Below are 13412 nucleotides of genomic sequence, written 5' to 3'. Positions count from 1 at the left end.
TGTCAGAAATAACTAATATGTTTAATAATTATGAGAATCAATTACTACTTAAGATCTTCTCTATCCCTTAATAAGCCTAAGGGAATTCAAAGATCTCCCCTAATAGGCTGAAAATAATCACATGGAGCTTGTGGTGGGAGGAGTTTACTGAAGGGTGGAGCAGAGACCATAGGAAGCTAGGAGTCAGAGCAGCTAGACTTGGTTGGGAGGAGAGAATACATCTGAAGGAGATAGTTAGGCTTGTGAGTAAAAGTTGGTGTTTGCCAGCTACTACAACAGGTAGGCTTGCGTTGGTTTGTGGGGAGACTAAAGCATGGTGTGACTTTGCTATGTTGTGGTACATTAACTTCTATGTTTCTGTGATGGATTTAGTGTCCTGGTGTTGGGATTTGGTTTTCTATTGGCCAGAATAAATGTTTTGCCTCTGCCTTATATATGGAGAGTCTGCTATATGTTGTGATTGAGCATTATGCAGGTATATTTATAGTGACTGTTGGCACTATGAATATTACATTGGCATTACAATCATCCTTGTCTAATTTGAATGGTACTCAACACAATACTTGTTACAGAGGGGGAGAATGCTGGATTTGAAGTTAGAAGTCATGGGTTCAATCTAGGTTCTGCCACTTGTGTGAATTTGGGCAGGTCGTCTTACTTCTTGGGGTCTCAGTTTCCTCAATTATAAGAGGAGAGAGTTGGACTTGATTCCCTCTAAGGTCAGTTTTAACTCTAAATCAATGGCTTTATGGACCATTTCTGATGTCAAGCCATTCTTGAATACTGACAGTCATCAACTACCTATGTCATATCTGTTGTTTTGAACCTATTTCATATATCCATATATGCCTATGTATAAGTTTTATTGTTTTATATTTGTTTTTGTTTCTATGACACCTAATGTAGTGCCTGGACATATACATATATCAGGTATTTAATAAATGCTTCTTAATTGAATAATTGAATGAATATTCCTTCTGTATTCCTATGACCAAGGGCAGGGCAATGGTCATGGACAGAAAAAATGACAATGACAATAAAAATGAAAATTAGTGCTTGTGTAACTTAAGATTGTTTCAAATTCCCTAAGAGAAAATTAGAGGACATCATTAGAGGAAGTAGAGAAAAGGCCAATAACAGGAGACTGTCATAAAGTCATATTGGAGTTCAAAGACTGTGACAAAATGTGTCTTGTCAGGTGAGAGGTATAATCAATAGTCCTTCAAATGAAACAGGTGACAGGTTGCCTGGGCAAAAGTATTAAATGAGACTCTTAGCAGAAATGTGTGTCCTTTTTGAATGGCAAACACGCACATATGAACACACTGTGTATTTATGTATATGTATGTATGTATGCATATATGTATATATATCCAGATAGTATGTATGTGTATATATATATATATATTTGAATATGTGTATATACACATTTATACAGATATATGTATGGTTGCCTTTATATGTATGTATATATGGATATGTACATCTATATGTAGACCTATATGTATATATGCATATATGTGTATATGTATGTGTATGATTTTATTCTTTCCAGCTTTACAACAGTTTAACAATATTAGTAATAGAAAATATTTCTCGACATGATCCATGATGTTTCTTGACTTGAGTTGAATCATGTTTCTGTGGAGATAGAGGAAAGCTTGACCATAAAAGATAATCAGAGGAATTTGTATTGGACTTGTAAGATAGGAAACTACTTTAGATTCTTGATCAGGAGAATGTAAAAAGTCAAGGAAAGGAAAAGCAAGTGAGAGGCATAGAATTGAAGCAGCAGCAGTAGTAGGTTAGCATCTTATAGAGCATTTTGGTTGTAGATGCATTATGTCATTGAATTTTCACAGCAACTTTGTATATTAAGTAGTTCAAATAGTATCATCCTCATTTTATAGATTTATAGGTTAAGAAAGATTAAACCCAGTGGTTTTGTATACCACATCTATCTAATGTAGCAAAGATACCTTCCTTAAATTTCCCAAACATTTTTAAAAAATATAATTCAGTACCAAAGTATAAAGAGGGCCACAAGGGGTTCAATTAAACAAATTTAATAAATATTAAGGACATTCTTTCTAGGTACAGATCACATTGATTGAAAGCTGAATAATAATCCCTTCCTTCAAGGAATATAAGATCAATTGGTGGGAGAAGAGCAGAGAGAAAATGATTATAATACAAAATAAAACATAATAGGTACCTAAGTTAAATCTCTTTCACCTGATAGGTCTTTAAATACCCAGACATCTGTTTTACTTCCCTTGATCTTCTCTAGGTTAATCATTCCAGTTCCTTCAAGTCCTCATGTGGCATGAACTCAAGGCCCTTCATTATTCTTCTTGCCCTCCTCTTTATACATTCCACCTTATCAATATCTTTCTTTAAATGGAATTGAACACAATATTTTAGAAATCATTTGCTCAAGACTGAGTATATCAGTGACCAAGTCCATGTTCCTGGCAGTGATGACTCAATGCCATTCAAGGACACGGTGGAGTTATCCAAGCTTTGCATCTTTATCTTCTATAAACTTGTTTCTCCTCTGGCACTTAATCGCACTACTCTGTATGAATTTGAGTTTTATAAATGTTTCTTGACTTGAGTTGAATCATGTTCCTATGGAGATAGAGGAAAGATTGACAATAAAAGATAATCAGAGGAATTTATGTTGGACTTGTAAGATAGGAAACTACTATAGATTCTTGATCAGGAGAATGTAAAAAGTCAAAAAGGAAAAGCAAGTGAGAGGCATAGAATTGAAGGGACCTTCTTAATCTTTTCAATGGCTTAATATATCATGTAATATATCTACTCTCCCCACTGCCCACTAAGCTTCATCAACTTCCTAATATTACCAGAAGTCTTCCAAAATGGAAAACTGAGACACCATATAGAGAAATTTTCTTTCACATGGATAGTAATAAATTTTAAATACAAATGGTATCTCAAAGGAAGCTTTCATATAGATAGTTGGGGTGAGAAGGAAAGAATGTTTTTATCTTGTGAATTATTGAAAAGATGGAGTTCATCAAACATCATGCTGCCATGTATTTTAATTGTGTCTTCATGAACTTGAACTGCCTTTTGCAAGTTCATCAGTAAAGTTTTACTAAGCTCTCCTAACTAGCCAAGTTCAGAGCTACACTGCATGTCGATTTTATTTAATGCCTACTGAGAGCATGCAGGTGGAGAAACATTAAGAACCACTTAAATTTGTTACTGAATATCTCGTCAGAAAGATACTGGAAAAATATGCAAACTCTGAATTCATTGTGATCCATTATTAACTCCCCTTTGACCTGATTTTAATACATGTACCTGACTGCAACAAAAAAAGCTGTAGCTTTTAAAAGGAGGAGCAATAATTCTACCTTCCACTGCCTATTAATTAATATTCTAATCTAAAATCAACACATTGACAGGTTAACTACCTCACCAATTTAGGAAAGTGAGCGTCCTTTAATTCCCTTTGAGAAAGGATACTGCAGGAGGAAAGCAGAGAAATGGCAAATAAAAGGGAATTACCATGAAGTGATATTGAAGTTCAAAGGTCCTAGCATAGGGTTTCCTGAAGAAGGAAGTTTGCCCACTGATAGGCATAAGCAATTAGTCCCTGAGATGGAACAGGTCCCACTTCACCTGGCAAAGGTATTAAATAAGAATCCCAATGGAAATGTTTCACCTCTTTGAATGGGCTCCTTAATGTGCATTAAAATTTCATTCTTTTTAAAATTATTATGATGGAGTAGAAATCTCAATGTATTACATGTTCTTCACTCCAGCAGAGGTGATGTAAGTGCTATAGAGTACATACAAATGGAAAGCTCACAGGAGATAGGTTCCTGCTGGAGGCATTTAGGAAGTGGAAAGTATATTGGTGGTTGGAAGAAACTGGGTTCTCTTTTTTGCTTTTGTAGCCTTAGGGAAAAGCAAAAGTAATCTTTCCCTTTCCCTCCCTCTCCATATATACACAAACATCTGGATTCTTATCTGTTTTCATCAGTGTAGGGAACTTCAGGACCGTTTTTTATTTACTTTTAACTTCCTGCCTTTTTGTCTTTTTCTCTGTCTCTGTCTCTCCATTTTTCTTTACCTCTCTGTGTCTGTCACTCTCCCTCCTTTTATTTTGCTAGCATACTTCCATACTATTACATTGTATTTTCTCTCTAAAAGCTTAGAAGGCCACATGCTTCTTGCGATTTTCAGCTGTCCAGGTTGCCTGAAATCCCACACTTCAACCCTCACAGAATATAATCCTTCAACTAAGCAGGTGTTTTTGCTCTTCATGAAAGGGACTGTCACCCAGTTGGCAGTGAGGGGCAAATTGGCAATGGATAGTCCTCAAAGTGCATCATAAAACATTGCTTCCTGTTATGACACTCATGTGTGTAAACTTATTGATTTATTTAGGTCAATCTGTCTAACCTATATGAATTAAACTGAATACAGTAGGCAGCAGGTCATGTAACTGTGGACAATTGGGGGCCGGGAGAAATACAGTCATAGTGGCAGGTCAAGAAGAAAAGGTATTTACATTTTGCTTCATGATACTTTTTTAAAGGGGGTTTAGGATGAAATCAACACCATTTTAGAAGTTATTTTTAAGGCTGAAGAATTCTATTTGCTGAATCAACCTTTTTCTTTTTTAATTCTTCAGTACATTTACTCAAACACACAGGCTGGAAGGATTGTGAATTTTTCATTTCAGAATCATCACTTGGGGAGCTTTAGAAAAAGAATTTAAAATGTGTAAATGTGTATTTTTTTCTGAGAAAATACTCATATTTGTTTTATGTATCAGCTTTTTTTGTTGTTAAGAATTGTACCTTTATGGAAAATTGTTTTTTGGTAAGAAAACAGGGTTGCTGCTATTTTTATCAAGTAGTGTAGGCGATGCTAGGAACTACCCAACTGGTTGTACATTACTCTTCTTAAAAAGCAGTACTCAGGAAGGCCTGTGAGGAGTCAGGAACTCCCCACTTTAATTAATATATATGAAGTGTAAACAGCTTATGAAATATTTTTTTCAGAACTTAATACTTGGAAATGTCCTGTGTCGATGCTAATGAAAAAGTAATGCCTAGTATATTTCACATTCTAAAGCCTGGGGACAGATATCCATGGAAAAGCAATTCATATTAAACTGCTTTACAAGTGTGAAAATTCTGTTAGCCTAAAGCTGCAGCTCTGCATAATTGTAGGATGAGGGGAGGAAGTGAGAGCTGGGAGGTGGGGAGGGCTTAGGAACCTCCCTTACCCTGGATTTGCACCATAGAACTTATTCAATTCTAATCTGTACTTAGGTCATTCTGTTTCATTGTTTGTGCCCAAGAATCAAAGGACATCACTTTTCAAAGATATGGTATGTATTTTTGATTCAATCTCTAGCTTCCTATTTACCAAAAAGACATTATTCATTCAAATGCATTCAAATCCACCCCACCCCCATTCCCCACCAGAATCTAAGTAAAGGTAAGAAAACGAAGGCCAAAGATTCACAAATAAATAAATAAATACCCAACCACCCTATCCTACCTCAGAGAATGGATTCATAATTATAATAGCTCATTTTAATCATTGTGATTGTTTAATATATTATGAACACAGTGAAATAAGGAGAATAATTGTCTTATCAGTCACAATCTTTTGTTACAGCCATTGCTCATTTGGAATTGAGGAGAGTATAGTCCCTTCACCAATACTTCCCTCACATATCAAGTGGCCTTAATTATGTGGGCAGTCAGAATCTCTCTGGAGAGAGAGGGCTGGATAACTCAACAGCAGGTAAGAAATGCCTGTTCCCTCCTTCTTTGTTTCTGCTCAATCCCCTGTAGCTAAAGCTGCATATGTGGCTTTCTCCATCTTTGTGACACTTTAAATGTGAAACGAGTAATTTAGCTGAAAAATTTCAGTTATTTTTTTTACATGCTTCATATGCTGGGTTAAAAACCATTAGCATATAACAAAAATCTGAGCAGATGCAGTGCAACAGATTCCTTAAGGGAGTCCATATTTTTACATATTTTGTAATAAGGAAACTGTCACTCCCAGATGGTATCGAGCTAATACTGGTGGTTTGCTTGCTGATAACATACTAAAAAATAAAATTAATTGTATTCTATTTGATGACAATGAAGCCATTATCATATATAATGTACTCTTAAAGGAAACGTGTCCAAAAGGCTGTATTTCTGAATAACCAGGTTTATTCAGTTTCTTGGCCCAGTCTTGGCCTAAATAAATAAATAAATACATACATACACCTTGGCTATTAGAATCGGAATCCCCTTTTCTTTGGCACTAATATGCACCATTGTTGATTAACATGGTAAGAGAGAAATAATTCTATCTTGACAGGTTTCACACACTGGTAAAAAAGAATACTGGTGATGTGAGCAAAAAATTTTTGGCCATCTTATTCACTAATTTAATCATAAGAAAGACAAGGAGGAAGATCTGGACTAGTCTTTGTTAGTTCACAAAATTTTTTAAACATAAAAAGAAAGTGCTAACAATTATGTTATATCATATCATGTCATATCATATATATTTATCATATTATACTCATCTCTTCATATGTTTAATATTAAGGACTAAGTCAGGAATCATTTCCTTGGACCCATTTAACAAATCACAGAGCATTATACTTTATTGAGTCAAAAAATGCCCAAAATGAAAGAACTTCATAATATGCCTTCTATCTTTCTAATTATTAATTTTAATATTGCTTAGAATTCAGTACTATTAGTTATTATATTATTTAGGACAAGGATCATCAAACTTTAAAGGCAAAAAAAGCCTTTTGGGGGAAACATACTTAGAAGATAATGGTTTTAAAAAAAACAGCATCATACTGTACATTATATTTAAATATTTGTATGAAATAAATATACTCACTAGAGTTTATGTGCATGTGTGTATGTATGTATGTATAACATTGAAAAAAAAACTGATCAAAGGCAAGTTTTATGCTAACTTTACCAAGCCTGGTTTTTTATTTTTATATTATCTAATTTATACAAGTTAGTGAGAGGAAACATGATGAAATATGCTCTTGGAGTAAGGAAGACCCTGGTTTAAGTCCTGTTCTGTCACATACTAGCTGTGAGACCATGAATTAAAATCACTTCACCTTTATCCAACTGATTAAATAAGCCTCTAAATGAGAGAAGAGTTGACTATCTTCATCTGTGGAGCAAGTTTTCATAGTGGGGGTTCCCTAAACTGATGAACTCATGATGTGCAACAAAATAAGAAAAAAAATAGTCCAAAAAATAAAGCAATCAAATTATAATTATGTATTTATTATTTCTAAAAAGACTTGGCTATAATGTTTGTGTGAACTAATATTGGAAAGTAAATGTTGTAGCCTTCTTTCATTAGCACATTAGTACTGTCAGTTCTAGAGAAGGAAATGGCAAGCCCCTCCACTATTTCTGCCAAGAAAACCCCAAATGGGGTCACAAAGAGTCAGAGATGACTAAAAATGAATGAACAACAACAATTATGAGTTTATTTGATTATTTCCTTAGAAAACAATTATTTCCTAAAAAAGCAAAAGAAATCTGACCATGGTGGGATAAAATATAATGGAGCAGGAAGAATCAGATTAAATAGAGGAATGAGGAGAACATGGTACCAGTAAGCTCTGGAGGAAAAGGGAGTAGAGGAAGTATGGAGATATACAAAATGGGTCACCAAGAAAGGATAGATGATCCAGTCAAGATTCTGTTTTGGACAGTGTAGCTAGGGACTTATTTAAGGGAAGACAAAAGAAAAATGAGAGTAGCCTTGATTTCTCCTATCCAAAGCTGGGCAGTTGATGTTTATAGTATGGAATTATTTTATATATTTTGGTGAGAAATAATAATAATAGGGGCGGCATGAGAGACAGAGACGAGAGAGAGAGAAAGAGAGAGAGAGAGAGAGAGAGAGAGAGAGAGAGAGAGAGAGAGAGAGAGAGAGAGAGAGAGAGAGAGAGAGAAAGAGAGAGTAATAATATTAATGATAATAGCTCAAATTTATTAACTTTGCCATTTATACAGTGTTTTCTTGACATCAACCTTGTGAAGTAGAAAATACTAGTCCCCAGATGCTGGAAATTCTTGGAAAATATAACGTCCTTGAGGACAGGGACTGTCATAAAAACAAACAAACAAAAAATCCTGTATCCTCCAAAGCTAGCATGATGCTTTGCTCAGAGAAAGCTTTTAATAAAGAATTTTTTGTTGAGTCGAATGTAATGAGGAAACTGATTCTTGGAGTGAGTAACTTGTTCATTGTCACACAGCTAACTGGTGTCAGTTAGGACTTGAACACAAAGTCAAAATGTATAAGTTCTAAACACTCACTAATTTCTATAATAACCTTAAACTTGCACTGAAAGGACCTCATTTGTCACACCACCTGACAAATATCTAATCTATCTATCTAATCTATGCTAACAGTATTTTCTAATTTTTAACAAATGATTATTTTCCTGTGAGTAATATTTTCTTGATTTTTTTATTACAGGTTTCCTATTTATTCCTGTTTCAAAAAAAAAAACAAAATAAAAATATACTCCAAAGGACTAATGAAATGGAAAGTGAAATTTTGTTGTACAGTGAATAATTTAAGATAAATAGACTATTGACTGGTTCCTACAAATATTTCAGATCTTATGCTGTAAAAGAATTTCACCTTTAATCTTGAATGTCAGCATGACTTCTTTCTACTTGACCCAAATTAATTGTATTTTATCATACAAGAATAATTATACTAAATATATTCATTCTATGAAATATTAAAAGTCTGGAATTTAACTTGTACTTTGGCGATTATGTCAAATAACATAACAGATATTATAAATCCACATGACGTCTAATGTCCATTAATAATACGGTAGATAGCTATGCATTAAGTCTATACATCATCAATGTTACTCTAGAGAGGCAATCCATCATCACAACTCAATAATTTCTTAATAATCAGAAGGTATTTAGTTAACAAATACCCATTTAGCTTGCCATAAGTCAAACTGCATAAAATGAGGTGGAGGGTAGAGTATATGACATAATAGAGGTCAGTATTTATTTTTGATTTATCCTCCATGACATAGCTGCATCTATCAGTGTTCTTATAAATCAGTTGTTAATTTATAGATACTGAATATCATCCATTGAAATCAATTTTTCTAGAGTACACTCTATTAATAAGGCATTCCTAAAAAGTACATTGATTCTGCTAAGCCAACAAGATAGAAAATTTAGGCAATAATATCAAAAGTAAAATAATGTACATTGAAATTTGGAAGAGAACTTAGAAATCTTCAACCCTAAATACCTCATTTTACAGATGAGGGAACAGAGGCCCACCCAGAGAGGCTTAGTAATTTACTCTTGTAACACAACTAGTTAATAACAATGCTATGTCCAGAAAACCAGTTCTCTGGACTTAGTCCAGACTTTACATTAAGACTGCCTAAATGGATATACAAGTGATTTCTCAGCAGGGAATAGCTTTGACACACCGACTCATGAATTCCATTGTTCTGACAAGCATCAGTGTGGGTATTCCATTGTAAAATGGAACTTGAAAAAATTTGTCCCATTTCTGAAATAATGCAAGTTCCAATTTCTGTCAGAGTAGTCTTGTAGATATAAGGCAGACCGTCTCAACCAAATGAGACACTAAATATATGAGTGTGTGTGTGTGTGTGTCTGAGTGTGTGTCTGTGTGTGTGCACACACATCATTATTTAAAGATCTGTGTTTTCATCAAGGTTGATACTTTCTTGCTTTGATACATTGTAAAATGTCCCCCACCCTTTAATATTTTCAGGAATCACTGTGACTGAAAAAGAAAAAAAAAACTAACCAATAAACATTACCTGGAGGGCAACTCTTTAATAATAATTATATTTCCATCATGCTTTAAAGGTGAAAAATAGCTTTGCTGCCATGATCACATTTGAGCCTCCCTACAGCCTCAGCTTTGCTAGATATTACCCTTCTAGCCTAGTTGGACATAGAAGAGTTTATACTGAAATGTATGGACCAGGGGTGGAAAACCTGCAGCCTCAAGAACACATGTGGCCTTCTGAGGCCTCAAGTGAGGCCCTCTGACCAAATCTAAACTTTATAGAACCCTAATGAAATTATTTGTTCTATAAAACTTGAACTCAGTGAAAAGGTCACACCCGAGGACCTAGAAGGAAGGCCACTTGTGACCTCAAGGCCACAAATTCCCCACCACTGCTATAGACTTAAACAATCTAGAGTTATCTCTGTGCCACGTTGAGTCACCAAAGTAGGATATTCATGGATTTGTAAGCATACCAAATGCACTGAATTTATTTATGAACATAAAATTCTTGTCATATTAATTTAAATTTTCATTTCCCTTATACTTGATCGATAGGTTATATCTTATGAGATAGCAGCCATCTTTACTGTCTAAGACCTATAGAAATGGGAGGTAGGGTTAGTGTTAAATGAAGTATTTCATATAAAACCTGAAAACAGACCTACCTATTAGGTAAGAGTTGGAGAATCTTTATAACATACTGTCAAATTCCAATTGGTGCATACAGAGGGAACTCTATTCTTTTAGCTATGGAAAGCATCTGCTTTGATTCTCAAGTTTGGAATGTACGGACTTGTTCAGCATGATTTTAACAGACTGTTTGGCACTGAATATAATTCTTCCAAAGACCTGGCAGTAGAATTAGTTTAAGTAATAGTATGTCAAATACTCATCAAGAAAAATACTAATTGAGACTTCATACAAATTAGCCTATGCCTGTGCAATGCTGGAAAGAAAACAAGTGTGTCTTAGGAATTTAATTTAGCAGAAAGTATACTATGCCTTTATGAATCACAATGATAAAGCCTCTTTTTAGGGACAACCACACACCTGCATGATGACCTTGAAAGATTCCCAAGGACGGTTAAATATTTTGTTTAGAGAGGAAATTTGTATAGAGAAGATGCAAGAAATATTCAGGGTCATTCTAGGCCACCATTCAATTTAATCCACAGCAGGTGAAGAATAATTGATAAGCAATCCATTTGCTGTACTGATATCCAAGCAAAGTCAAAATAACATTAGAAAGACCTGAAGACATTGGATGGACCTCTGTAGTGTATTTGTTTGAGAACATTGATGAGAATCACCAAACAGCCTTAACATTGTTGGCTTCTAAACATCATTGTGTGCAAAGGAATATCTACGTTAAAGAGATAGGATCATCATTGGAGTTATGTGCAAATGGAACATCTTCTCTAATGGTACAACATTCACTCTTTATTATTGCAGTAGTTTGGGGATTGCAAACTACAACATAGCTATGGATTCTAATTCTTACTAGGCTTCCCATTTAACATGGATTTACCATTTAAAATACTGCTCTGGAGGAGTTATAATAAATTTCTTATGCACTTTTAGTCCATTTTTTTTCATATTACCTAAAAGACTTATCGTTCAACCTCCCAATAAAATCTAAGTATTCTTTAACATCAGTCATTATGTTGAGATCAAGATAAATTTAAAAATACATACTTGTTGCTATAAAAATCAGGCATACTAATTCTACTCTGAGAGAAAGTGCTTGATTTTTCAGGAAGATGGATATCATAAGAATATTCATTTACCCTGTTCATTCACGTGTGATAATTGGTCATAGGAAGTGGACTCTAATGAGCTTAGATCTTATTAAAATAATTTGGCCAATAAATCTGCACTGTAATAATATTGATCCTCTAGGGATTAATCCTATAGGTAGAATTTCATCCCAAACCAGCATGTGGAGGTGATTTTTGAAGAGAGGAAGTGTTAGACTAAAACCTTTTGTACCAAATCTGATCAGTGCTTTCATCATTCAAAAATTATATTTGATGTTTAGGAAATAATTCAGAAAGGCAATTTTCTTGTTAATGGCAGTGAGGTATATGATTTCCCTAAGTTAAAAACAAATTTTTATGAATGTTTGGGTCAGTGGAAATGACTTAGTATTCAAAAGATTCCACAAGAATTTACCAAATTCCCAGAATTAACATTATATGCAAGCTATATTATGAACAAAAATCTCTGAGCAAATTCCTGTTAAAGATAACAGTATAGCTGAAGGTTCAAATAATATTACACACTAGGGAGCTCCTACTATGATTAATGTGATTTGAAAAAGTTTTGTTTCCTTTTTGGACTTTTTGGTTGGGAGGAAAGGGCAGACTGAAAGGCCTATCAAGACCTATGATTTCATTATTATAGGAAACTCTCCATGAGGAAACATTGTTCTCTGGTGTTGATTGTCAACTTGCTAATAAATTAAGTTCTTATATTGATACTTGGGACTGAGAAGTTAAGAGATCTGCTCATAGTCAAATGTGTGTGCCAGAGATGGGGCTTAAATCCAGATGTTCCAGACTTCAGACCTGGCTATTTTTCCTCTAGACCAGGTAACTCTTCTTTGGAAATATTCCCGCAGATGCTTTCTATATACATATTACAAAAAGGTTGAACTATCAGCAGTACCTCTATAAAGAATATGAGGAGAAGAAGAGTTAGGAAAATTTTTCACATCTCTAGTCACTCACTAATTATTAAAGTGGGAGGGTACACCACAGCAACAATGGACCTCACTTGAATATCTTTAGTCCCATAATTATTTTAGACTTGTTCAACAGTCAACAGCAACTTAGCCTATGATACAATTTTTTATGCATGTTCATGGGTTCTGTTAATTAATTCCTCCTCCATCCTCTAGTTTATGGGAGGGGGAAACCTCTCCATCACCAATATTTTATGAATTTTTTTGCATGGCTTTTAAAGCAGCTCAAATTATAAATGATTGCCTCTCACAATAAAATCCTTCTGATCCATCAAAATTTTTCATTCCAATATATTGAATCCATTGTCCCTATTTATTTACTACGTTGGCACTGAATCAGGAAAGTATATCAATAAATAATCTGTACATATCTGTTTTCAAGTATATAAATCTTTTTTTCAGCTTGTTTTCTTTTTGATTGGTGATGATTCATCCTTACATGGTTCATTTTCCTCTAGAGGTTTTATAACAATAAAAGTGTGGAAAATAAACAATTTGGTTTAGTGTACTAAACTTGTGCCTCAAAGACTGGTCTGTCAACATCGTGCTAAATTGGTTTGATCCAATTACAGATGAGTTTCATGCCTCAGTTTCCTCATCTATAAAATAGAAGGAATGAATATGTTGACCTACCAAGAAGAAGTATCTTACTTCCTAATATAAAAAAAAGTAAATCAATATTGGTTCATTGAAAATAATATTCAAATCATCAATTGGCCTGTGGCATACATAGGTTATTCTTCATAGATAGAGAGAGAGACAGAGAGACAGAGAGAGACAGAGAGACAGAGAGAGAGAGAGAGAGAGA

The 13412-nt window shown here is 34.3% G+C and overlaps 1 long non-coding RNA gene across 1 annotated transcript; it reads left to right on the top strand.

Annotated features, from left to right (window-relative positions):
* The first annotated feature begins 4336 nt into the window (after positions 1-4336).
* LOC138168563 (uncharacterized) lies at positions 4337-8847 on the top strand. The gene is made up of 4 exons (XR_011170136.1): positions 4337-4541; positions 5319-5377; positions 5671-5799; positions 8530-8847. It is a non-coding gene; the product is annotated as an uncharacterized lncRNA (long non-coding RNA).
* The last annotated feature ends 4565 nt before the right edge of the window (positions 8848-13412 follow it).

This window comes from Petaurus breviceps, unplaced genomic scaffold (assembly GCF_028583685.1).
Source record: "Petaurus breviceps papuanus isolate PSGF00001 unplaced genomic scaffold, PetGlider_PUasm1.0 37, whole genome shotgun sequence".
Taxonomy (NCBI): Eukaryota; Metazoa; Chordata; class Mammalia; order Diprotodontia; family Petauridae; genus Petaurus; species Petaurus breviceps.
Note: the sequence above shows the minus strand (reverse complement) of the source record. Positions and strands in the feature narration are given on the sequence as shown.